This window comes from Taudactylus pleione, unplaced genomic scaffold (assembly GCF_031769625.1).
Source record: "Taudactylus pleione unplaced genomic scaffold, aTauple2 ptg000391l, whole genome shotgun sequence".
Lineage (NCBI taxonomy): Eukaryota > Metazoa > Chordata > Amphibia > Anura > Myobatrachidae > Taudactylus > Taudactylus pleione.
The window spans coordinates 2,756,122-2,783,108 of NW_028284792.1; positions in this window are offsets into that span (position 1 = coordinate 2,756,122).

Here is a 26,987-nt window from a genome sequence, read left to right on the forward strand (position 1 = left end):
AAGCATTTTGTTGGCTGTGTGGTGAGAGGGATTGTCTCTCACCTGAATTGTCCACATTCTGGTGGAATCAGCTCCCTCCAAGGGAGGTCGGAGTGAAACCTGTGTGTTCTGCATTAGCAGTGGAAGTGTGGAATTCCAGGTTTTCACATTTACACAAACCCAGCTGGAATAATCACTGGAGCACAGGAAGGATTTAAAACTCCCACATACCTGATGCTCCTTGCTCCTGATACTGGATAAGCTAGCCAGGCGATAGGCTGGGGGTGGTGGTTAGCATTAAAGTGCCAGGACCTGGAAGATCCAGAGACATTAGCACAAGGAGTGCTGAGACATTTACTTTTATGTTGTTTGCTTATTTTCTGTTATGTGCCTGTGTGTGTCCAGGCCTATGCTCATGTATGCTAAGATACAGTGTCTGCTACCATTAAAAGACACTGCTTCACCAAGTATCTGCCTGTCTGGAGTCCTTTTTTCAATACCCTGTGTTGCACCTGTTATTTTATTTGTTTAGTTATTGATTCCAGTCTCTACATGCATACACATACTGCTTTTATTTGTGTATAACTCAGAACTTGTTGCCACCCATTACATGTTTGCATACTCTATAGAAGGTTGATGATTTGTGGCACCTGTCTTTGACTTAACATATATGCACTTTTTTAACCATGTCAGATATTTATGTATTTACATTTAGGTTTATTTAGTTTATCATTATTCTAGATTAACCATGTTACATGTATACGCAAAAATTCAGTGGATTGATGAGTGATATGTTTAAAAATGTCTGCATGTTTGTTATATTTTACTTAAGTAATTTTTATAGATTTAACCAGAAATTTAAAGGCCTGTTTACATATGCACTGCTGCGGTGGGCTTAAATATCAACAAAGCATAAAGGGTTCTGGGCTATTCAGCTTGGCACCACCGCAGAGAGCTAGTGCACTGCTGAATGCAGATTCCCGATGATCGGGAATCTTCATGTGCCTGTCCCGTTCTGCACATGTGCAGAATGGGTCTGCGATCTCATACGCAGACTGGCAGTGATTGACAGTCTGCTGTCGTTTGTGGGCAGGGACGGGACGGCGATGGCCTCCGTTTCCCGAAACAGAGGCGTGTCACCACCGTTTGGGGGGAGGGAAGAGGCCAGGATCTCCGTCGGCTGATGGAGATTTCCTGGCTTCTTCCTCTCATAAGCGGTTCCCGCAGAGTATCTGATGCTGTATTGGACAACGCAGCTTGGATACGTAATGCAGCAGGAGGCGTGATGCCTCCTGCTGCATTACCATATCTACACTTACGGTATTGCAAAGCTGCTTGCGAGCAGCTTTGCAATTCCATCCGTAGCTGAATCAGGCCCTTAATACGCTCTCTGCGGTGGTTTTTGGATAATACTTTGTTTACAAACCTCTTCTGAGGTAATAGCGCCATCCCTCCCACCCACATCATCATTTGCCTGTATTGCTTGAAGTTGGTTTTTTCGTCTATGTGGTGGTTTTGGAGGTTGCTTATATCCAGTAATTGCGCATGGTAATATGCTGTCCCTACACTGTATGAATTACATATGCACTGCGGAAATGGATTAAACACAACATCTCTTTGAATGTGCTTTAATTATATAATTTTTACATGTTTTTCCATTAATTTCTTCTAGTTTTTCTTGATTTTATCCATATACTGTAGTCATTTGTAATGGTAGTGCAAATAAGCACACAGGGCCTGATTCAGCAAGGGACCAAGTTAGAGAACGCACACACTCGGACGATATTTTCACACTGCGAGTGCGCAAACTAGCCAGTGCGATCAGGTAAGGGTACGCAGACTACATGCAGTGTGTACGCAGATGCTCCCGATATTGTTGACAGGAAGTGCCATTTGTGGGTGGTGACGGGGGTGGTTGGGTGAACGCAGACGTGCCTGTGCGTTGAGACGCCATTATAGGGGCGTGCATAATTAAGGCAGTGTGGTGGCATACACAGCCAGATGACTCGATGCACGCAGGAAGTGGCCAAAATCCTGCGTCAGGTCAGGTCATCTTCTATTGTGCATCTGGGTCCGATGGTTATCGATGTTACCGATGTTTGCGCTATGCTACGTACAGATTGAGCATTGAGTAAAGGTAGATGGGCGACACTATGTATTGCTGGGTGTCTGCATCCTTGTGCTGCGTTTGCCGTGCGTATGCATTGATTAGCATATACACGCAGCGGCTGAGTGCGTGCATTCTCTCCCTTGCATCCCTTTCTGAATCAGGCCCACAATGCCTTGATTCTCCAGTACCCCCAAGCAGGGTACTCTTGCCAATAGGCAATGGTGGCTCCAGTTTGAATATATAATTTTTCTTTTTTGTACCTGCCTTCTCTCATTGGGAGAAGCAGACATGCTCTCCATAATGTATAAATGGAGTTTGTAATGTTTGATTGTTGCAATGCCTCTAAAAAGGGGCTGCTAACCAGTTTTATATGCAACTTCTAAAGTATAGGGATCCATGGATTTTCTGATGGGGCAGCCCTCTGGGGCTGGAGCAGTAGAGGCACATGTCTGTGGTAGCATCCTGGCCTACTGGTTGTTTGATTTACCCATCTCAAAACATAATACAATTATAATTTACAATTGATCTCTCAAGGAGAAATGGGGCCACTGTAAAGACTTGTCAGTGAGCCAACACATATTCTTAAGATAGCTGTTTTCCAGTGAATGGAGACACAGAGATCGTCCTTTGAGGTTAAACTGGAAGAGGTAACTCAGCCTTTGTCAGCTAATGAGATTGGCAGGGCATTTTTTCTGTCTATACTCCCCATTGTAATTGAAAACCTTCAGATCTGCAGAAGCCTTTCACAAAGGGGCCAAGGTAGTACACCTCCCTCTTAGACAACCGCTTGGAGATATACATTATATAATGGAACTGAGAGATGCATTCGCCAACAACCTCCCAAGGGGCCAGAGCATGGGGAAATGGGGATAGTTGAAAAGTTCCATACTAAAGGAGGCGTCGAAGTTCAGTGTGGAGCCTTGCAAGCAGCTGCTGGTCTGAGCTATTGCAACTGGAAAGAGGAGTTGTAGCCAAATAAGGTCAATGTAGAGCTCGCAGCAGGTGTAGGGAGTAGTTCTGGTTTGGGATTATAGCTCCAGCCAGACTGGTAGAGCCATGCCAGGATTGAGTGAGTTGAGATTCAAGTTATATCTCTTTTGGGTACTTGCACCATTGTGTATCTCGTATATATAGCCAGGTTACATATTAATGGAGCACTGCCACAGCATACAATAGGACATGAATGATCCAGACCACCTATTGGAAGAAATACTGTACCTACATGGTACCAGGTCATTGAGAAAGCCTCTCTGTTTATTAAATGTATATGCCCTATGTGTGTACCATAGTGTGCTGTATACTTGTAATATTAAGGGTACTGTATAGTTTTCAGTATGATTATTCTGTAACTCACTCTTATAATGTTATAGCTTTTTATATGGTGTTTATATAGTAATTTATATTTGTTAATTATAGGAAGTTTTAAGGAATGTTAGAATCAGTGGGATAACTATTAGTGGTTCTCAGGAGACAGTGTGATGGTAAATAGGTATGGTTAGCGCTGTTGGATGGAGTAGCGCCTATCTGAGGGCATCATGACAACTACATACTTTGATGTTTCTGGATGTACATCTGATGGTTATGTCTTTTTTCATATCAAATAATGCATTATTGAGTTTCAGAATCTCCCCTTCACATTTCTTTGTAAAGCAAATAAAGCAGTGATTTCAGTTACAAAGAATATAAAAACTATATTGAACCATTTCTCTTCATATGCTTTACAAGATCCCATAACTTAATGTGTTTTCTTGTCTAGTTTCAACTTGCATTTATATAATGACTTATTTCCTAGGCAGTTATTGAGTAGAGTACAGCATGAAATACAGTGCTGACAAGACATAAAACATTTAGCATGGTGAAAGTTTACGATTCACTTCAATAAAATAAGAATATAAAGTCTGACTTTTGAATAATTGTAGCATGCACTGCACCAACATTTTACTTCATTTGAAACAGTAATACCTATATACTGTGGGGCTGATGCTGAGATGGTTGCAAACAAAAAGCTGAAATAAAACACATATAAACATAATGTATGTACAATATACCCAAATGATGAGTTATATGCTTCTCAAGACACATCCAGCTCTACATTAATACATACTTGCCGACATTTCATTTATCCTCCCCGGGAGAAGCCTGGGGAGGAGAAGCAAGTAGGAGGTGTTGGTGGCGGGTCCAGACCGGCTGTGTCATTAAGTCCCGCCCCCTCGTGACAATTTGCTGCAAACGGTGAATATTTAAATAAGGGGGTGGAGCCAAATACCACTATTATGATAGAATCGCATCATTAGGCCACGCCCCCTACTCGCGGACCCACTGGTCTGCAAGAAGATTCTCCTCCTGCATTCTGCCCACTTCCTAGTAAAGTGGGCAGAATAAGAAGTGCCTACCCTTCCTGGGGTGCAGGGTGGTTACCAGAAAAATTGTGAGCCTCCTGCGACTTCCGGGAGGGTAGGCAGTGATGAGTCAAAACATTATGACCACCTGCCTAATTTGCTCTGTGGTGCCAAAACAGCACTGACCCACTGTGGCATAAAATCTACAAGCCTCCTGAAGGTGTGCAGTATGTGGTACCAGGATGTTTCTATCAGATCCTTTAACTCCTGTAAGTTGTGAGGTGGTGCTGCCACAGATCAAACTTCTTTCAATGCATGACACAGATGCATAATTGGATTGAGATCTTGTGAATTTGGAGGCCAGGACAACACCTTGAAGCTTCATTATGTTCCCCAAACCAGTGGGAAAGGTGAGAGGACACCAGATAGAGGGGAATTAACCCTCTACACAAAGAAAGACTGCCACAGAGAACCAGGGTTATTTTTACTAAAGTGTAGGTTTATAGAAGTGGAGATGTTGCCCATAGCAAACAATCAGATTCTACTTAACATTTATCTAGCACCTTCTAGAAGATAATAGCTAGATCTGATTGTTTGCTATGGGCAACATCTCCACTTCTAAAAACCTGCACTTTAGTAAATATACCCCCCAGAGAGAAGCTGAGAGGTGCTTGTGATAAACCCAGAGATAAGCTGCAGCAAGAGAAAGACTTGAGACATGTGCTGCTGCACAGAGAGCCAAGCTGAGAGTCCTATTAAAATTGTATGCTGTACCTACCTTCTGTTGGGGAAGCTGCAGCCTGCTATATACTACAGATTTGGGGGTAGATGTACTTATCATGATACTATAGCTCTTCTTGCTTTGCCTCTTATCAAGGCGAAGCAGGAAGCAATAATGCCGGAATGTATTAACATTTCAGGCACTGGAGTGCGGGAGAGAACACTCAGCCTCTGACAATCTGTGCTAGATCCACAGTACATCAGCCTAGTGCTGATACGCTGTGTCTTACCTCCTGGCCACCCCCCTGCACATGCATGAGATCTCACAAACATTGCAGGATCTCGCACACAGCCGGACCCCTGGGGATGCCGTCGCAAGTTACCACACATACCGACAGGTAATCCTGCTGATATGTGAAAAAACAATAAGCCACAAGAGTGTACCTGTAATTTTTTTAATAACATTTGAATGTTTTCCATCGCCATACAATTGTAGGTCTAGTATATGGCAAAATCATTAGATGTTTGCAGATAACGTAGAGAAAAGCGATTTTCTCTACGTTATCTGCTTTCTTACATACACAATCTTTGTTTTAAGTGTCAATTAGAGCTGGTTATAGTGCATTTAATACTTACAGTACCATCTCTTCTTACATTTCCCCCTTGGTGAGATAAAGCCATTTATATACACACAAGCATTTATTTTCTATGTGAGACTGATATTGTTCCTACAATATTGCACTGAAACAATGCTATTAAAGTAAAAGCTTCCATTTTGTTTATACGTTTTAAGGGCCCCTCCGATTAAGCCATTTAAAGAGTTTCTTACATGCTGCTTAGTGTCTTGGACATTGTTACGCAGGTTAGAGGACATTCAGCTATTTAAGGGGACATTCATTCCAATAGTGCACAGTACATAGTGTAGAAACTGGGTTTACATGAATACTAAGTTATTTAGTAGTGATGTAGGATTTTTCTATATATTTAGTAAATCTGCAGTAATATTCATATATATATTTAATAGGTTTATAAATTGATTATCATTCTATAGTTCAGGGGAAAATCTGTTGAGATATTACATTTGTTTTATTGTGAATTTTATGTAAATTTATTTTTCCATTAATCCACATCATACAGCTGCCCTATTCCAATCATTTGGAATCTATAAAAATAAATATGCTGTTCTTTTGCATTCTAACCCAGCTGTGTATTTACTATGTCTGGGAGAAGAACCCATTGCCTCTGTGCTACTGTATGGAAACAGGAGCAAGCAAAGGTGCTGCCATAGACAGTGTCAGAGCAGAAGTGGAATATTGAGAGCTTGATGCAGCCAGATAACATCGGACTGGTAATATTTAGACACCCCATAACATCCTATAACTTTATTTAGGGTACCACAAATGCATCTATTTTTGAATATTGAATATTCTGCATACAGTACCACAATTTCCGGTGTAAGCAAAGATGTAGCAAGAAAATGGCCCATGTACCAAACCTATTGTGACATATATTTTATAACATTATACTGTAAGTATATCTCAGGAGGCTCCCAATTTTCTGGTAGCCCCCTGCACCCCCGGAAGTGTAGGCAGATCTCCCGCATCCTGCCCACTTCCTAGTGAAGTGGGCAGGATGGTGAGATTTAATTGGGAATTTGTGGGTCCATGAGGAGGGGGCGGGGCTAAATGGCATGATTAGCATCACTTAGCCCCGCCCCCTCAGTGCGGACCCGAAAATCGAGGACTTTCCCAATGAAAGGGTGGGGCCTAATTACACTCTACCCCCAGAACCGGCCTGCGGCAGCAATTCTCCAAGCTGCTCCCGCAAAGGAATAATAAAAAGCCGGAAAGTAGGGGATATCCTCTGATCTTTTGGAGAATGCCAGATTGTGCCAATTGTCCCACACAGACATGCTCTGTCTTTGACTTAAATATACAGGAAATTGTTAAATTCCAGTCCTCCCATTTCCCTTGTTTCTGATTTTTTTTCAGTATACAACATCATATTAATATTAACACCCCTGAAGTTTTTCAATTAGTCGAACTATTTAATTCTCAGTTTGCAGTTTAAATATAATTATGAATTGCTAAGCAAATAAATTTTGACTATAAAAGCTCTTAGTTACTGTAGCAGATGCTGATAAAAGGATAATTACTCTGAGTTTGCCATAATAATTATAATCATATTCCCTAAATAATGAATGTGTTCTTTTAAACACACCAGCAAGTAATCAAATGGCCAAGGGTATATTATGAAAACCAGGACATAAATCATGATACAGATTTGCAAAATGAACTCGTCTATTAGATGTGTAAGCAATATAAAATATTCATGGGTGTTTGTGAACAGAAATAATTTATGTGTGCTGAGATGTTTTTTTAGGACAAATAAGGAAACATAAAATACTTATAGTAACTTTCTAGTCAAAAGGTAGATTGGGGCTCATCTAGAGGTACTGTAAATTTGCATACCGTGCATGTTCACCTAAATTGTGTACACATCCATTTGTATATATAGGTTTCTGACTTACATGTGGAAACCATCTACTGTATCACCTATTCTGCAATGTAAGAAAATGTGTGGTGTTTATGATTTTATAGGTGAGGGTCAGTGATTTAAATAGTTTTTTTGAGGATGTGAGGAGTAAGTTTTTTATATTTACAGAGTGGTGTCATAGATGTAGAGCGGTGAGAGAGGATTGCCATGACATGTAGGATGGATTGAAGCTGCCACAAAACAGGGACCCTGTGCGGCGGTGCATTACTAAGGTGGGTCATTCTATCCCAGTGTGCTGTCAAATCATTCCTTGAGCTTCATGGGCGCAGCCATGTTGTCTGTGATCAGGTGATCCCCATCATCCTGTCTCTACCTGCTCACATGACTGCCTCTTCCTATCCATGACAAGAGTGCCCTATATAAGCCTGTATCTGAGACCAACACATCATCAGAACAATGTGGTTCTTTACCTTCCAGTGATCTCACTAACTAGTGAGTAAGTGCTATCTGTGGTCCACTGCCTGACCTGTGCTATAAGATTCCTGCAAGCTGCTGCCTCTGAGTCTGCGCCACCCACTGTGTAGCACTATGCTTTATGCTACTTCCCACCTGCACCTACCAGCCTGTATTCAAGCACCAGTCCCAGTCCAGCTCAGTTACTGTTACCTCCGGTCCTAAGCTAGTTCAAGCCTGTGGTTCAACTCTGGCTGGCAGCTACTCTCTCCGGTTCCACCCCAGTTCTAGCCTACGGTTCTACTCTGTCTGGCTGCTGCTCTCACCATTCCCACTGCAGTTCCAACCTGTGGTTCCACTCCAGCTGGCTACCACTCCCTCTGGTCCTGTTATGGTTCATGTCTCTGGTCCCATTCTAGATCAAGTCTCTGTTTTTACTCGGGATTCTCTGCTGTTTCCCCCATTCCTATTTAGGTTCAAGTCTCCGGTTCCATGTCTGCGGTCTCTGGTTCTTAACCAGTAACATATACAGTACAAGTCTGTGAGTCCAGTCTGCTAGTATTCTGAGGTCTCCTGGGCATTACAAAAAAGTTCCTATTGCTTCAAGTGCCAAGTCTTCAGCCACAGTGACATCTTCTACTACCACGTATCCTGAGTATATCTCTCATGCTCATTGCAGGTTCAAGTGGACTTTATCTTCACTGTACTTCAATTTACTTTCTGTTCAGCATTACAGTATATTGCTTATACTCAGCATTGCAGCTCCAAACTACCTTGGAACTCATTACTCACTATACCATCGGTACAACTATCGATTGTGGTTTTTGCTCTAGATTGTAAGCCCCTAGGAGAAGGGTCCTTCTCCCTACTGTCTCACAGCCCTCTTCTCTAGCACTTCAATGACAGTCTTCAGCTTCCCAGGTGTATTGTGTATGGAGAATTGTGTTGTCAATTGTTACTTGTGCTCCGTTTATATTTTGGTTACTGTATTGTAATGTAATGTTCTGTATACCCTGTACTGTATGTGCAGCGCTGCGGACCACTTGTGGTGCCCTATAAATAAAATGTCATAATAATAATAATATAATAATAATTTGCTCTGTGGGCCCTCTCCTAGAGTGTTGGGGTTCATGATGTGTATCTGCTGCAGTATTTTATTCCAGTTGTTGGGGACTGAGCGCTGGACCTAGACTCCTTAGGCTTCAGTGACCCAGCTCTGATAATCATTCTGCAGCAGATGCTAGCAGAATCCAGGCAAGCTAAAAATTACCTGAATTACTTGCTGCTTCGCTATCTGACTTTTCAAACACTGGACTCGGCCCTACACTCAGGGTAAGGGGTTGAGTTCCACTCAGTTGGTTCCATGGGCGGACTGGAAGCCTTGCAGGTATCACTGACCTCTCTGAAGGCACCAGGTATTTACCACGTGAGTAGATCTCTGATTTGAACGCCTGTATTTTACTACAACCCGCTAGCCCAGTCCACGGGTCCTGACATGGTTCTAAAAACCCTCAACGTAACATAAGCAAGGATACTGTAGATAGGTGTTGGAATAGCCAAATAGCAGAATCTTGTGGTAATCATGTGGGGAAATTGTACTATTTTCTACAAATGTTTATATATTCATTTTTTACCAGTTTAAATTTGAATTTACTACTGGAAGTTTGTGCAGTGCGCATATATGACCCCAAAAATGCTAGGAAACCTATGCTCAGAAGGCACCCAGAATGACCTGACATATTCTTCTGTTAACTTCTGTAGTTCCTAATTAGATATGCTAAATGGTGATTTCAAGCCTAATTGGTGAATTGGACCGTTTGGTTTGTGTTTAGTTTAAGGAATGTTTCTGGTCTATTTATACTAACTACTTTACTTAAGTATTATGCATACTATATGTTCTTGTCGTTTTTTAATTAGGGTAAGATATTTGATCACTCTCCCAAGACGAGGGAAGACAGTTCAGTAGATGCATCATTAGTGGAGGACCATGACAGGACGATAGTCATGAGAATTTGAGATTTATCAAGGGATCAGAAACTATTTACATATTTGTATTAATCCATACTGTACTGACTCTCAGGACTTTCAAGAGCACTGAACAATTTTCAATGCATCTGCTAAATATTGTGCAGATATAACAGGTATGCCACAAGACACTACATTCATCTGTAATATAGTTGGTGTCGCCTGGAACCAACTTTTTTATTGTACACAAGACTGCCAGGGTAAAGTGTTATCTGATTATTTCCAGCATGATTTACATATTGTAGGCCCCACAGAGCGTAAATCAAGTTGCAGGATGCAAAAATATGTTTTGTGTGTGGTAAAACAAATTGGAATTCAGACTGATCTATTGCAGCTAGAGAGGTGGGTCACTGGTGTGTAAGAACAAGTTAGGGGCATGCAAACATATATGTAAAACACTTGCAGTAAATGCAGACTATTACAGTTTCCAAATCTCCAAAGATGGCTCCTAGGAGGCCAAGGTTTAAACATATGCTGATCAAGACATATCTTTACTAGTTAAAAATAATAATAATAATAATAATAATAATAATAATAATAATAATTGGTATATAGATCTTATTAAGTGTACACTATTGCATGGAAGTTTTTCACATCACACATCTTTTGAAGCGTTCTTTTACTATTACTGATACCATTAACCAATTGGATTTTATTTGGTGCGCTATAAGATTGTGTTTATTTCATATTGATAAAAACCACGGTGAAGAATCTGCAGAGTTCTACCATATTAGGGAAGTTTTATTCTCTATATATACAGTATTTATATATTGCTTATTCATTAATCCTACCATTCCCCTACCCCACCCTAATGTGTCACAGAATGGAGTCTTTGAAAAGTCTTCAGAAGAGAGAAGGGCAAACAGACAAACAATTGATACCATATTTACCATTATCAAAAGATATACTGTACTAGCATATCTCAAATATGCAATTTTAGGCATTTCAAAGCATGTAAGTATTACAATCATTTAATAATTAGTGGCTCAGGCTCATATATAAAACGATAACAAAACACATAACAGAAGTTCATAAGATGTGGTGCAAATGATAAAATCAGGACTAAAATGTTTTTCAATCAATAACTCATTTAGCTTTATGCTAAATTAATTAAAGTAACTGATACGTTAATGTATTCTGTAATTATTATAATATATCAAGTACTGTGTATTTAATGTACCATACATTACAGCTTATTAAAAGTGCGTTTCCAACTAGATCACAACTTACTGGCTTTTTCGCCTATAGTTTACATTTTCCCATACCCATTCCCATATAGACCCTATTTACTACAATCCGCATTTCAAATGTGGTTGTAGTGTGATAATTTCACCTAAATACGCATTGTGAATTTAGGAAATATGACAGGAAAGTATCAAAAATCCCCTGTAGGGACAGAGCTTGCGATAAAATAAATTCCTGTTGCACGCTTCTCGCTATATTGTTTGAAAAAATACAGTGAGAACGTGTCCGCACATGCGCCTCTGGCACAATCAACCCCCACTCCTGCGCGCCCACCCTTGTGATCACCCCCCTGTTCTGCTTACACTTACCTGAGTGAATGGTGCTCCAGTGAGGACCTCTCTTCCAGCTGCGGTCAGCTGGTCTCCAGGCTCCAGCACTGTGCTGTAAATTGAGATGCCAGCAGAAAAGCAGCTGACCGGGGTCACAGTGCAGGAGCCGGGAGACCAGCTGACACGAGTCCCAGAAGACATCACCAGAGCACCAATTTTTTTTAAGTGATCAGCTGTGTGGTCTTTTTAGATCACACAGCTGATCACAGGAGTCGGGGAACCTGGGGAAAGCCTTGATAATGCCATCTGTAGATGGCGTTATTATCACAGGGCTTTCCCAATATTTTTTTTACAATTGATTTTTTAGTACATTTCAAGCAGATCACATTTCCCATTAGAAGTATGGGAATGCAATCTGCTTACTAAAAAAATGTGAATTGAATGGACTGGAGTAGTTTTTCACGAAAACTACCCCAATTGCCCTTTAATACATTTATGTGATACTAAAATAATTTGATAAGGGTGTGAAAACACCCTTTTTTAATTTTTTTTTGTAAAAATAATATTGATAAATAGAATTTTCTATTAAAATTAAGTACTAACATAACTTTTCATGTTATGGCAATCCAGCACTCTACAGCTGCAAGCACAACCCTGCTCCTGATTAAGGCTGGCACAAGGGAAATTTAAAGGGTGTTTTAATGGAAATTCTTGAAGCATTGTTTCTATGGATGTTATACTGTATTTATAATTTTTAGAATTTAGCAATAAACATTAATAATATGCATTTGTTAAAAACAAAAATCTGAAAAAATAGTGTATATTTTTTATTACTGTGCAAAATAACAAGAACAAAAAAGAAACACAGGCTTATCGCTCCGAGAATAAAGTTTTCCATCAGGTTTTAGATTTGCTGGCATTGAACCAGCATTACATTGTAGATTGGAGATACTTATATATTACCTCTCTTAGAAAAGTCAATATCCTGTGGGTTTGAGAAAGCAGTAACCACATTAGTTTCATTCATTTTTGTCAAGTAGATGTGTATTGCCGAAGCTGGTTTCCAATGGCAACATCTTATTACAGAGAAAGTAACTTCCACTTATTTTGCAGTATTATAAAGTTGACAAATCTCCTCCAAAAGATAGTCAGTAATTACTGTATATCTTCTGAGAACCCAGCTCAGAGCACAGATTCAGTTATTAGCCTTTTGCAATGATAGATTCATTCTCTTCACAAAAAATGATAATTTAGTTTTACCTTAATCCTGGAAATATATAAATAGCAATGCAAAAATCATCCATTACTTTGACTGCAAATGGTGACTTTGCCGCTGCATATGTAGATCAGTGGCTGGGAATAGAGGTGGTTCTATACTTTTTGCTTCCATGTTAAGACTAGTAAAACAAATATAGATTTCACATATAGGGCTAAGTGTAATAGCATGTGAGCCGGCGCCTCTGCGGGAATACATGCGAGTAAATTGCACTATATGTTTTAAAATAATCTGTGAGCCAAATATACTACACTATATTTGCCCCTCTCTCTTTATATATTCCTTTGAGTGACATCATATTGAGATACAGCTAGAACTACATGCAAAATATATGGGAGCACTGAAACTTTTGGTGGTTTGTATTGTAACCGCATGGGGGGGGGGGGGGTGGACCAGTCGCCAGGGGCCAGGAGGCTTGTCTGCCTGTCCGAGGAGGGGGGGGGGGAGGGGGCTGAGAGCAGCACCTGATATTTCGGGAGGCTCCTGGCCGAATCGGGAGAGTAGGCAAGTATGGTATATACTAAAGTGCAGGTTTTTAGAAGTGGAGTTGTTGCCCATAGCAACCAATCAGATTCTACTTAGCATTTCTCTAGCAACTTCTATAAGATAATAGCTACACTCTTATTGGCTGCTGTGGGCAATAAATCCACTTCTAAAAATGCACACTCTATTAAATATACCCCAAAGAATCAAGCATATTGGGATGGATTACCCACAACAGTGCTACCCCTGCCCAATGGTGAAGTCATGTATTATTACAAAAAACTGAGTTGGACACTCCAATTAAAGTTTGAGATGCTACCAACCTGTACAATAATAATTACCCATGACTGTTCTTCCTGGAACAAGAGCTACTGAAAGACAAGCAAAAATAGCATGACAACTATGCAAAGAGAACATATGATAGGGGGTTGAGCCTGTGACTGGCACCAATGTGTATGTATATATATATATATATATATATATATAATATATATATATATATATTATATATATATATATTCCAACTGCTCGGCACCAGGGCCTCCATCAGGAATCATGGGGCCCAGTACAAGTAGATAATGCAGGGCCCCCTCCTCCCAAAGCTCTGAGGGTGCAAAGGTGTAGTGTTAAGTGCTGAGCAATCTAATCAATGAAAATTGTACTTACCTGCTATCTTTAGATTTAATTATGTGGCGTTGAACTTGGTTGCACTTTCCTTCATCCATGCCTCTTCTGTTCGCCAGATGACGGCCACGGTTCTATGTAGTACATTAAGAAGATGAGAATGGAAAGACAAATATTGGAGAAGTGGAAGATGAGGGGGTAGAAAGCTGTGACATAAGGGGAAAGTGAATGGTGAGAGCCAGGGCCGGATTAAGGGAGGGGCGACAGGGGCGGTCGTCCCTGGGCCCCCACACACAAAGGGCCCCCACACTACTGCATGCAGCAGCACAGTCAGTGCTGCTGCATCAGCTTGGGGCAGGGCGGTAGTGTGGACGGCACATAAGTGCCGTCCGCACTACACAGCACAAACACACAGCCGCCGGCGCCGGCAGCTGTGTGTTTGTTTTAGCAGCCGATGAGAGTCAGACAGACTCTCATCGGCTGCTTCGCAGCGGCCCACTGCCGGAGCCTCCGTCTTCCGGCTCCCGCAGTGGCTGATGGGAGAGACGATGACGTCTCTACCATCATGCAGAGCGGGCCGGCCTGGGAGGACGCCGGAGGGAAGAGCAGATGCCGGAGCAGGGCTTAAGGTAAGTGGAGAATTTTTTTTTTTCAGTGTGTGTGTCTGGGGGTAGGGACAACTACTCCTAAGGGCACTGCAGCATTTGGACTACTACTAGGGGCACTGCTGTGGGGGGGTGGGAAATACTACTAGGGGCACTGCTGTGGGGGGAAGTACTACTAGGGGCACTGCTGTGGGGGGGGAGTACTACTAGGGGCACTGCTGTTTTAGTACCACTAGGGGCACTGCTGTGGGGGGGGAAGTACTACTAGAGGCACTGCTGTGGGGGGGAATACTACTAGGGGCACTGCTGTGGGGGGGAAGTACTACTAGGGGCACTGCTGTGGGGGGGGAAGTACTACTAGGGGCACTGCTGTGGGGGGGGAGTACTACTAGGGGCACTGCTGTGGGGGGGGAAGTACTACTAGGGGCACTGCTGTGGGGGGGGAGTACTACTAGGGGCACTGCTGTGGGGGGGAAAATACTACTAGGGGCCCTGCTGTGGGGGGGGAAGTACTACTGGGGCACTGCTGTGGGGGGGCAAGTACTACTAGGGGCACTGCTGTGGGGTGGGAAATACTACTAGGGGCACTGCTGTGGGGGGGGGAATTACTACTAGGGGCACTGCTGTGGGGGGAGGAAGTACTGCTAGGGGCACTGCTGTGGGGGGGAAAGGATGACTACTACTAGGGGCACTGCTGTGGGGGAGGGAAAGGACTACTACTAGGGACTTATGGGGTACTACTAGGGGCACTGCTGTGGGGGGGGAGTACTACTAGGGGCACTGCTGTGGGGGGGGGAAATACTACTAGGGGCACTGCTGTGGGGGGGGAAATACTACTAGGGGCACTGCTGGGAGGCAGAGGCAAATACAGACCTTGCAGAGAACTTACAGAGGAGAGAGACAGGGACATACATCAAGGTGGTAGGGAGGGAACATAGAGCTGCAGACACAAGAAATGAGATCCCTGTACTACTGTACTTACTGTTCTGTGACTGTTTCTGCAGCATTCTTCCTGGGCTGATACCTGACCTCCAAGCTCCAGCGTGGATCACAGCTCCGCAAGGGAATCCAGCATCTTATAGCTTTGGCTTGTGTACTGCTAGCTCTGGCTGGACTGTTGATTAATGAATGACTCATCCTGTGTGATGAGTCATTCATAGAACTCTCGGGCAGCTCAGCTGTCCTGTGAGGGTGAATAATTAACAATTACTTAACTCTGCTGGCTGCCGGGCCCCTCAGCTGTCCAGGCCCGGTACAGGAGTACTGGCTGTCCCCCCCTGATGGCGGCCCTGCTCGGCACTCCCAAGGAGAAACAGCTACAACTTTAAACGGTGCCCTTTATAAAGGTGTTACACCAAAATGTAGTATTTAGACGGCACTCGTTATTCCAACTTTATAAAAGAATGGAGACTCTCACTCCAGTGTCACAGCCAACGTTTCAGAGATTTTAATCTCTTTTATCAAGACATATGGTATCTCAAACAAAGGATTAAAATGCAGGCACTTAAAAATGTACTATTCCAGTGAAATAAATTACCGAAAATTCAAAGAGAGGACAGCAGTTTGTCCAAAAAACCTGGAAAACAAAACAATGGGCCAAATGTAATAGGTAGTCTGTTTTAGTAACAGTACAAACTCGCACTTTCTCGCACTTTTAAAAAGTACTGAAACTCGCAAATTCAATAGCCTGCAAACTGTTCAGCTCGAGGCTACTGCATTTGCGAGTTTAGGCGAGTTTAGGACTATGTAAACTGACACCTTTTAATGCGAGTAGCATTAAAAGGTGCGAGTTTTAGAGAAGCCATCACAGATCAGTGAGATCTGTGATGGCTTCTGTGTGTGTGTGTAAAAAAAACAAAACGTGCACCCCCTCCCCAAAAGCATAACCAGCCCTGGGCTTTATAAAGCCTGTTCTGGTTCTAAAAATACAGGGGCCAAAATGCGTAGGGGGCCCCTGTATTTTAAGAACCAGCACAGGGCTTTGTTGAGCTGGTCCTTGTTCTGGAAAATCAGGGGACAAAATGAGTAGGGGTCCCCTGAAATTTCCAGAACCAGCACCGAACTCTTTCTAGCGGGGGGATATTGCCACAGCCAGGGAAAACCTTTCACCGGTTTCCCCGGCCAAAGCATTATCCCTGACCGCTAGTCAGTCCAGGCCGGGGATCCCTGGGGAGTTGGGTACCCCCCCAATAAAGGGGTACCCCCCTCCAGGGCACCCCAGGCCTAGACTAATAGCACGGGGCTATCCCCGGCACCCTAGGGCAGTGGGTGCCGGGTTGATAGTGTAAAGTGTAAAAATAAAGTTTGCATATTGTCTTTAGTTGTAGAACCACAAGTACCAGTAAGCCTCCCCTGCATGCTGGTATTTGGAGAACCACAAACACCAGCATGCGGGGCATTACGGGCCCGCTGGCACTTGTAGTTCCACAACTAAAGAAATACGTAAATAAACAAACATACACCTTGAAAGTATAATTTTAATAAAACATACATGCACACTCACACTCACACATACTCACCTAGTATCCGAATTAATCCATAGGGGTGTACCTGAAAAAAAAAAGAAGCATACTCACCTCTTCTCCAAGTAGGCAATCCAGGGGTTAAAATAAAAAAACGCAAAAAACCCGATCCATGCCGGATTGAGCAAAGGTATGTGTGTACTTTATATTATAGTTATATAATTAGAAGTCTCTATTATTCTGTTTCTCTAATAGTTGTCCCTGCAGCATTTAATGATAAATTTACTAAGCAGGTGGTCCATCATTTAAAAACTGATGGGCATCACTAGAGGATTTGAGGGTCAAAAATGCATCCATCAAATTTAATGCTGTTTGTTAAACAACATTGATGACCATCGTGTTCTAAACATTGATCTGGTCTCAAATTCACTGCAATCCTGCAGCAAAATTACAGCACTTTTTTTTCATATATGTAAATATACCAAAATAAAGTACAGAAAATATTGATAACCACCCTAGGCCTTTAAGGCTAGACTGGTAGTGGAAATTATCTGGAGAGCAAGAGCATAGGGTCCTCCAGATTTTCTTCCAACCAGCCAGGGCTGGTGGCACTTTAGCAGATAGGAATAGGGTCCACCAGGTATAATGACAACCAACTTAGGCTAGTCATCATAGGATTGGTATCAATAGAGAAGGGAGCCCGCAAAAAAAATGCAGCCACCTTATTGACATGGGGTGTTGAAAAGGAGGTGGTGTATACTAAATACCCAGGCACGGGCCTGTTGGAGGGGCCCGATGGGTAGGGTTGCCACCTTTGTTCTGGAAAAATACAGTAGTGTCCCCACTAGGCTGTTTCAGTGGAGCACCGCACCCTACCCGATTTGAAATTGCTGAAATGTGCCCTGTCCTTATGACCGTGCCCCTGCTGAAACAGCCGTGCCCACCTGCGGAGGGATGGGGGGAGAAGTTCTGTTGAAACAATCAACAGCGAGTATTTAGATGTGGTGCATATGTACATGGCATCTATTCACACTGCATTTAGAGCTTGGGGGCCAGCTCAGCATCTCTGTGAGTGCTGGGCATGCCCCATACAGTGATGTAAAAAAGGGCGTATCTCAAGGTCACACCACCTTTTCTAGTGACCATGCCCTCTTTTCAGGCACAGGAGTGCCCTTCTGTGTTAGCTGCCCTGCCCACCCTAGAGTGAACACTAATACAGGACAGGGAGCGGACATGGCCAAATCATGGAGGCATGGCCATGTCCCATCCCAAGAAAATACAAAAAAATACTATGTGCTCTGCAAAGTTGGGCGTTGCACACTGCAAACGGGGACATTGGTCCCCCTTAGCAGGGCTGCAAATGGAACAATGTCCCCATCACCAGCTGACCCCTCCAACAAGCCAGGGAGTGAGTAAGATTTTATACTTTTTTTGTGTGTAAAAAAACAAAAATACACCTTACCTACTGTATATGGATTCTACTGTATACTGTATACTGGATTCTCTGCAAGGGAAACCTCTGTCGGTTTCTAAATGCTGGGCAGCCTGCATTTACTCCTAATTTACTCCTGTAAATTTACTCCTAATATTTTAATGTGAAATATTGCTGCAAATTCCCTGATCTCATATTAGTTAGAGTGGATTGCAGTATTAATGCAGGCCTACTTTTGGCTTTTGTAAATACATAGAGCCATGGAGGTACACCAGGGAAGGCATTTATAGTGGTATTAGCATAAAGCTGCAAGCTCAACTTCGGCCAAAGACGCAAGGGTGGGCGAGATTGCATCCAACACAGAATCAGGCTCATACTGTAGGTTCTATTTAAAAACTACCTTGGCCAAGAAAGATCTTTTATATTTTCCATCCCTATGTAGAAGCATTCTTTTCTTGCTTATTCAATATTGCTCTAGAGCAGATGGCTAAGAATGTTTCACAATTGTAGTTGTCATATGCACAACATTTTTCTAATAAGCATATGTGTATTGTATCAGTTTGATATAAGAAGCCTTGCTACTAGTTATATTCATGAAGGACACTTTTCAGCTTCAATACCCGTAGGGCTTCTACTACAGCATATATGACATTAGTGGGCCCAAGGCAACTGTCACATTTGTGTTTCCAAAGCTGCTTAGCAGAGCACAAGAGGACATTTCTAACTGTATTCCAATAGTAGTTTGTAATTTAAAATATATTCAGTACATTAGTGTGTGTAAGTTTTTTTTATTTTTTATAATAGGGCATTTTACCTTTACTCACTACCGGCTAAGGACATCCTAAGTTGGAGGACAACAGCGATACTTATGTCACTGCTGTGCTTGCTAAATATGTTTTCCCATGCTTTGCATAGGGTAGCTCTTGCCAGAGATCCCCAGCCAGGGGTGAATTGACCATAGAACATACCAGGATTTCTGGATAAACCAATGGCTTCAGAAGGTTCCCAAAAGCATTTAATAAATTTGAATTCCTTCTATGATTTCTAAAAATGATTTACTCCTCTCTCAGCCAATGAACGCTCAGCTCATGCATTTCGAAATGCCGTGGCTGAGCTCAGTGCGCTGTAATTTTGGAAGCACCGTCCTAAGAGGACAGAACTTACCTGCATGTCCGTGGCTTGGGACTTCACATTTTTCTATTTTATGAAGACATGGATGACTACATGGAGAAGAGGACGTGTACAGGATTTGTAGGTGAGTATGTGTGAGTTTAATAAAGTTCTACTTTCAAGGTGTGTGTGTCTTGTGTTTATTTTAATATTTCTTTTGCAGGTACACTAGAGGTACCATTGGGCTCTTAATGCCCTGCATGCTGGTACTTCTGGTTCTCCAAGTACCAGCATGCAGGGGAGACTTGCTGGGACATCTAGTTCTCTTGTAAAACACAATGTTATCACATCTATTGTTTTACACTACACTTTTATACACAACCCGGGACCCACCGATGAGGGGTGGCTGGGATTGCCCCGGGCTATCAGACCAGGCCTGGGGTGCTCCTGAAAGGGGGAACACCTTTTTTGGGTGGTCCCCACCTCCCCAGGGATCCCTGGCCTGGGCTGACTTGCTGTCAGGTATAATGCTTTGGCTGAGGTATCCGGCTATGGCTTTACTCCCATGCTAGAAAGAGTCCAGTGCTGGTTTTGGAAAATATGAGAGACCCCTACGTCTTTTGTCCCCAATATTTCTAAAACCAGGAACAGCTCACTGAGTCCATTGCTGGTTTAGCAAAATACAGGGGGGCCCCTATGTCTTTTGTCCCTCGTATTTTCACAACCAGGAACGGCTCTGAAAAGCCTGGTGCTGATTGTGCTTTTAGGGGGGGACCCCACATATTTTTTTTTTTTTTTACATTTAAACATATTACAACATTTTTTCCACTCAGAAACATGCACGGATCTGTGCATGCATTTGTGTAATTCACACCTGCTCATGCTACAAATTCCAGCATGAAGCAAGTCTATTATTTTGTTGATTTGAAGTCCGATTTTGTGTTCGATTTGGACATGGGCATGCAAAATTGAACAAGAAATCACTATTCAAAATTGAGCCAAATCGAATTTGATTTAGAAACGGCTTTCAAAATTGAATTTTAGCAAATGTGGGATTTTGACAGGGATTTCTACATATGATTTGATTAAAGTTTAGGTGAGTTAAATATCGAACATAAATTCGAACTTTGAAAAATACTGTATACCCCGTTGTCTTAAATGTACGCTGGATCCTGTTGCATTATTGTGTGCTAATTTTGAAATAAGCTTAGATATAAACAACTTCTACACAGGGGCGTATCTATAATGGGTGCAGGGAGTGCGGGGCACATGGGCCCCTGGGTCCAGAGGAGGCCCGCACCGCACAACCTGCACCCATAGTACTACTTACCTCTCCGGAGTCCCATGTCGGTGCGGGGGTACGGCGATGTAAAAATGACTGGAAAATGGCTGCCGTGGGAAAGCTCAGTGCGCTGCCGGCCGCCGGACAGAGAGGATTGGGCCCGTGTTGGAGTCTGCACACAGGCCCACTCCTCTCTAGAAATGCCCCTGCGTCCACATACATGTATCCTCTGTGGCCATTTTTAGGTCAATTTCTTAAAAAAATATGGCACTGATACCATATCTATAAAGTGATTGCCATACAGCACACATATTTCTAAAGGAATTTCAGAAAATATGGTGCATGCACAGAAGATTGAAAGGACTGTGCCAGTCATTGCTATCTTCTGCATATGCTGTGGTGTTCGGGGGAGTGAGCCCACACAAAAATTATTTACATAGGACACCTCAAAGTTAAAACACCACGGCTATAGGCTATAAAAGCCAATGCCATTTTTTTTATTACAAAACCAGAAGCTACTTTTTTAGAGCTTGGTAAATTGGCCAAGACCTCTGAGAATAACGGGGATTGCCTCATCCTGAATTACTTTGTTGAATGCAGACGTTATCTCTGGTACAGTATCTCCTGTGATCAGATTTTCGTAAAAAGTAAGAATTCTTAAAATTACCTAAACCATGGAAACAGCCTTTTCTGAATGACTTTAGGCTAAATAAATAGATCCCTAAATCCAGAAGCATGGAAAATGGGGTGAATACTAATTCCCACACCTCTACATAATGTTTTGGAGCAAATTATGTCAAAAACACCCTAGAAAACTTTTTTTTTAATTACAACAGAAATATTAATTACAAGTTACATGTTAAAATGATTAATTTATAAATCCTTTTGTTAAATATGTAAAATGTTCCAGTTTGTTTACGCGCACATATATATATTCCATTTTATGTAATTACAACAACTCAGTAGCTTGCTGGAGACATAAAGGCAGAAAGTAAAACATTGTACTTACACAGCCCCAGTGATTTCGGCAGCAATCATTGTAGGATTTAGATAATGGCAGGGTTTAGAGACCCAGCTCCAGCTGAGATTCCATTACCTTGTAATTTTCAGCTTGTTCACTTTTGCAGTAAAGATCTTCTGTCTTGTAATTCCTCCAGCATTCGCGTCTCATCTTCTCAGGACTTGAAAAACATAAGATAGATTCTGCTGGGAATTTATTTAGATAAGTTGCTAGAGTCAAACAGTGTGACAAGCATGCAATATTATACTATTCAAATGCATTTATTTATTTATTTTACAGTTGTCTTTGAAAGCTCAATGTGATCGCAAACAATGTGTTTTGTAGATGTTAAAAAATTCATCACTTTTCTGCACAATGAAGAAAGTGATTCCGAGAACATCCGACTTTTCTTGATGTCACTGAAATGTGACTAATATAACACATGCTTGTTAAAGATGATGAGCTATTTATGAAAAACATTATTAAATATGCCTAGCCCAATTACATTATACAAACACATTTTGAAAAAAAATATAGGATGCTCTGATTGTTATTTTTTTGCCATACAATTTAATTTATTCAGTGCTATAGAAACAATTTAGCAGCCAATAGTAGCACAGGACCACATGAATTGTAGGATATATTGAATTTGTAATTTGGACCATTCTCAATGTGACTATCAGGACAGTAGTAGAAAGTAAACAACCCTCTGGTTCCTGCGCAAATGAACATAATTATTGCTATGGACAAGGGCCCTGATTCATCTTGGATCGCAGTTGCAAAGACGCACGCAGTCGGTCATTTGTTGCGTTCTGCGCATGTGCATGCATTGCAGTGTGTGTGAGAGATCTAGCAATGCAAACAGAATTGCGATTGCAGAGGCTACGCAGACCCAGAGCAGAATGATTGACAGGAAGTGCCGTTTGTGGGTGGTGACGGGGGGATGGTCAGGCGAGCGCAGGTGTGCCAGTGCGTTTCAACGCCGTTGAATGGGAGTGCATAAATTATCCACTGCGTGGCTATAAGCAGCCAAAACACTGAAAGCGTGCGTGGATGTTAGTATTTCAGGGCTTGTGCAAGTGTGCATATGGGTATGATGTTACTCTATGTTACCGATTGTTACACTGTGTTCCCCTAGTATACGGATGTGAGTAAGGATAAGTGGACGTCCTTATGTCAGGATGCCATCGCAATGTGAATGCAAACATTTAAATAGCACCACTGATATTAGCAACTGCAGTGCATGCGTATAAGCAGAATTGCGATCCATAATGAATCGGGCAAAATGTCTCTTAAGTAATATGTATGGCTCTCATACTGTAGCTGTGACCACTGCCTAGAAATACATTTTATTATAGAAAGCAACCAATGATCAGGCTGTTCTGTCCATATACAGTTCATTACTTTTGCAAAGGATTATTTCGGAGCTCTTGTGAACGTTCGGATGAACTGGCTACGTATGGTTCTATAACTGTCTATTTAAAAACTGGGGACCACCAGATGATGATGATTCAATATAATAAGGTGCTCAGAATCTAGTCAAATACACCATAAAAATCCTCACCCCAATTCTTTCGTAAGATTTACTCATGATAGAAGGCAGCACAATTTGTGAAAGCAAAACATACCAATATATAAGGGATGTAGTCTGCATCCCAGTATGCGAGAGGCCGACAGTCGAAAATACCAGCGCCAGAATCCTGACCGCCGGCATCCCAAAGGTAAGTATCGGGGGTAGAGAGGAGGTTAGGGTCCGGGGAAGAGGAGGTTAGTGTCAGGCACTAAGGGGGGAGGTTAGGCGCTAAGCAAGGGTGCCAAGAGGTGGGGGAGCAGGTACAGATTACCCGGGCCCGGGCTTCCTGAGGTGCCTGGCGCGGGCCCGGGTCTGGCGCCGCCCCCCCCGCCACAGCAGCCCAGCACACAGCGTGTGCTGAGCTGCAGTGGGAGACTGTTCGTGGCTGACCAGCAACAACAGCAGTCTCCTATGCCTGTGGGGTGGAGCGATCACCATGATCACGCCCCCCTGGCTTTTTTGGGGGGCGTGGCAACAATTAGGTCATGCCCCCTGTTACCCGGGCCCGTCGGGTACAATATGGTTGCAAACCAAAGAAGAAAAAACAAATAAACTAAATCAATGAACAGCGCTGAATGAATAAGAAATAATCTGGAAAAGTGCCCATAAAAATAGGATAAAAATGAACAATTTAATCTTTAGACCCGGCTCTGACACTGGATGGAACCATGGAGCTCATTCAGACCCGCTTGCTAGATGCGTTTGCTTGCACCCTGCATATGCAAATCCAGCGCACACCCAGAAAGGCAGGCGATCGCACGACAAGGCATTAGCATGTCCTTTATGTATTGGCATGCGATCACTTAGTGTATGCAGACGCCCACCAGCCATTCTTAAGACGCCCACTTTCGCACGTCATCTCCTGGAAGTGCATGGAAACATTGGTACATCGAGCACCATCGGATGTGATTGCAGCGCTTGAGGTTGACTATACCCTGCTGCAAGCACTGCAATCACTTCAGAGTGAAATTCCACCAAGTGACGTATACTATGACGCTGCCTTTTAATTATGCACGCCTCTGAAATAGCGTTAAGGCACTCAGGCACGCCTGTGTTTGCACTCCACTCCCCCATTTCCAGTGGTCAGCCCCTGTAACCACCTACACACGGCTTCTCTTGTCACTCACTCTGCTGAGCAGTCTATGCGCAGCGAACGAACGCATCCCGATCTCTCGCACTGATTCTCGCACGCGTATTGTGATGCATACGCATGCGCAGATTGCAAATATCGGCCAGCTACAAGCGTTCGCATCATAGCGAGCAGGTCTGAATCAGCTCCCATGTTCAAAAACACGGGTCGGACCCAGGTTTTTGGTGGAAAAGGGGTATTAAATTGTTTCCAAGAGATAGAAAAATTATTTAACTCAAAGAAAAGAACACTTTACATTAAATAATTTGTAGAGATAATACTGCATTAATGTAATGTACCCATTAACAACTTAGAGTACATAAACAATAGACATCAGATTCACAGTTTGTCTCTTAAAAGCTCATCTTCTGTCAGCTGTCAGTTTGTAAAAAAATTTCGGTGCAACCTATGTACAGTTTATTAATATTTTTGGTTGGTAAAACTAAAAACGTATTAGGGGATAATTTGCGATGAGGGTGCCGAATTTCGACTGCCTAGAGGCCTCCACAGGGTTTAATCAGGCACTGGTCACAGGTCTTTATGGAGCTAACTGGTACACTTCTGACTTCACAAAGTGACAAGATGGCATTGCGTATGCACAGTAATAGGGTCGGCAGCCACCTGCGTTAAGGATTTAAGACTTCCCTGTAGGAACCTAAGCATGGTGTATGCGCAGTAGCTCTCCTCAGTTCCAAAACCCTTCCTTGCTACAAACTTCTCCATGTTACAGAAACATTCACTTTTTACTGTCACATAGCAATCTGTAAAAAATTTTTTGTGTTAGACTAATAAGAAATCATTAACATTTCAAATAACTCCAGTCCAGTATTCTTGGAAGTGTTATCAGTGGAACGCCTCTAACTGACTGAGTGGACCAAATCAACAGCCTCTTTATTCACATACTTAGGACAACTGTTACTGTTACGTTTGCTAATGTCTTACACACTTGTGAAAGTTGAATTTTGCAAAGGCTCTTTGGCTATCTTGGACTTCTACTCACACCAGTCGACTCTTGACTTTGTTTTCTGGATGTCTTAAAGTTCACTGAATGCAATATTTGCAAATTCCTCATATCTTTTTAGGTGGTTTCGTGGTTTCTCTATATTTGATCTTGCAAAAGTTCTTTTCTGTGGTTGAATGTCCATGCTGATAGTCTCTGGTTCAGATATGTCTCCAGCTGCTGGCATACCAAGTGACACCGACTTGCTCTGCTTTTGAAATTACCGCTTTTCTGTGATTTGTGCGGTGTCTCTAAATATAACAACTCTGACAACTCTTAACTAGCTTTCTGGTACTTAGATTTTTTCATGGCATAGCCAAGCATTGTTATGTTCTGGGTTGTTTGTGGACCCGTGGTGGTAGCAGGAGCGATCACAGAAGCAGATTTGAATAAAAAACTAGGTTTTTTAATAAGTGCTTGAGAAGACATAAAATATGGCAGTAAATAAAAGTCCAGGAATATATAAATGTGCACAAGAGTTCTGTGGTGGGAGTAATGGGTTAATGTCCAAGTAGAAACAATTAGAGCTGTCCAGGTGTGCAGGTAGTGAGACTGGAATAATCAACCAGGTATGCAGATAGTGATGCAGGAAAATAATAGCCAGGTATGCAGGTAGTGAACTAAGGCAAATGAGCAGGATGTCAGCAGGCTCAGGCACTCAGGTATGGGCAAGGGTGATGGAGGAAGCGGGGTAGTCCAGCGGAAGCTAGGATCTGACAGGCAGACTGGCAGACAGCGAATTCACAGGAACAGGATAAGCACAGAGAACTTCCTCTCAGCTAGGCTGAGATACACGTTGCACTGGCAAAGAAGGAAGGCACTGACCCTTCCTAAATACCCCATGCCGTGCTGTTACTGGCCGGAGGGAACATGTGTCTCACCAGGATTGGCCAGCCGCATCACATGGCCAGAAGGCAAGATGGTGGCGCCCTTACCAGCGCAGAGTGACAACAGACCCGCACAACAATGCGCACAGCCAAAGCCCCCCGCCAGACACCAGCTCCGCCACCAGACAGCCTGCGCCACAACAACCTCACACGTAACACCCGCCTGGCGCCATGCTGAAATACCCTGGCCGTGACAAGCATGATGCGCTTCATAGATTTTGAATCTATCTTGTGCCTTCTTTCTATTGGTATATGCAGTTAGGCAATATTTCCAAAAGTTCTGATATGCTTTACATTTGGTTTTCTTTATGACCATAGGTTTTTTGTCTTTCTAGGCAACTGTGGGAAATCGATTTTCAAGTAAACTGCTGGACACACGGCTTCTGCCCAAAACTGATTGTCGGGCCTGCATCCTCCAGCATTCATCTTAGTTTCTCCACTTAATTGTTCCAACTTTTGTAGATGTAAGCACTTCATGCCCAATTCCA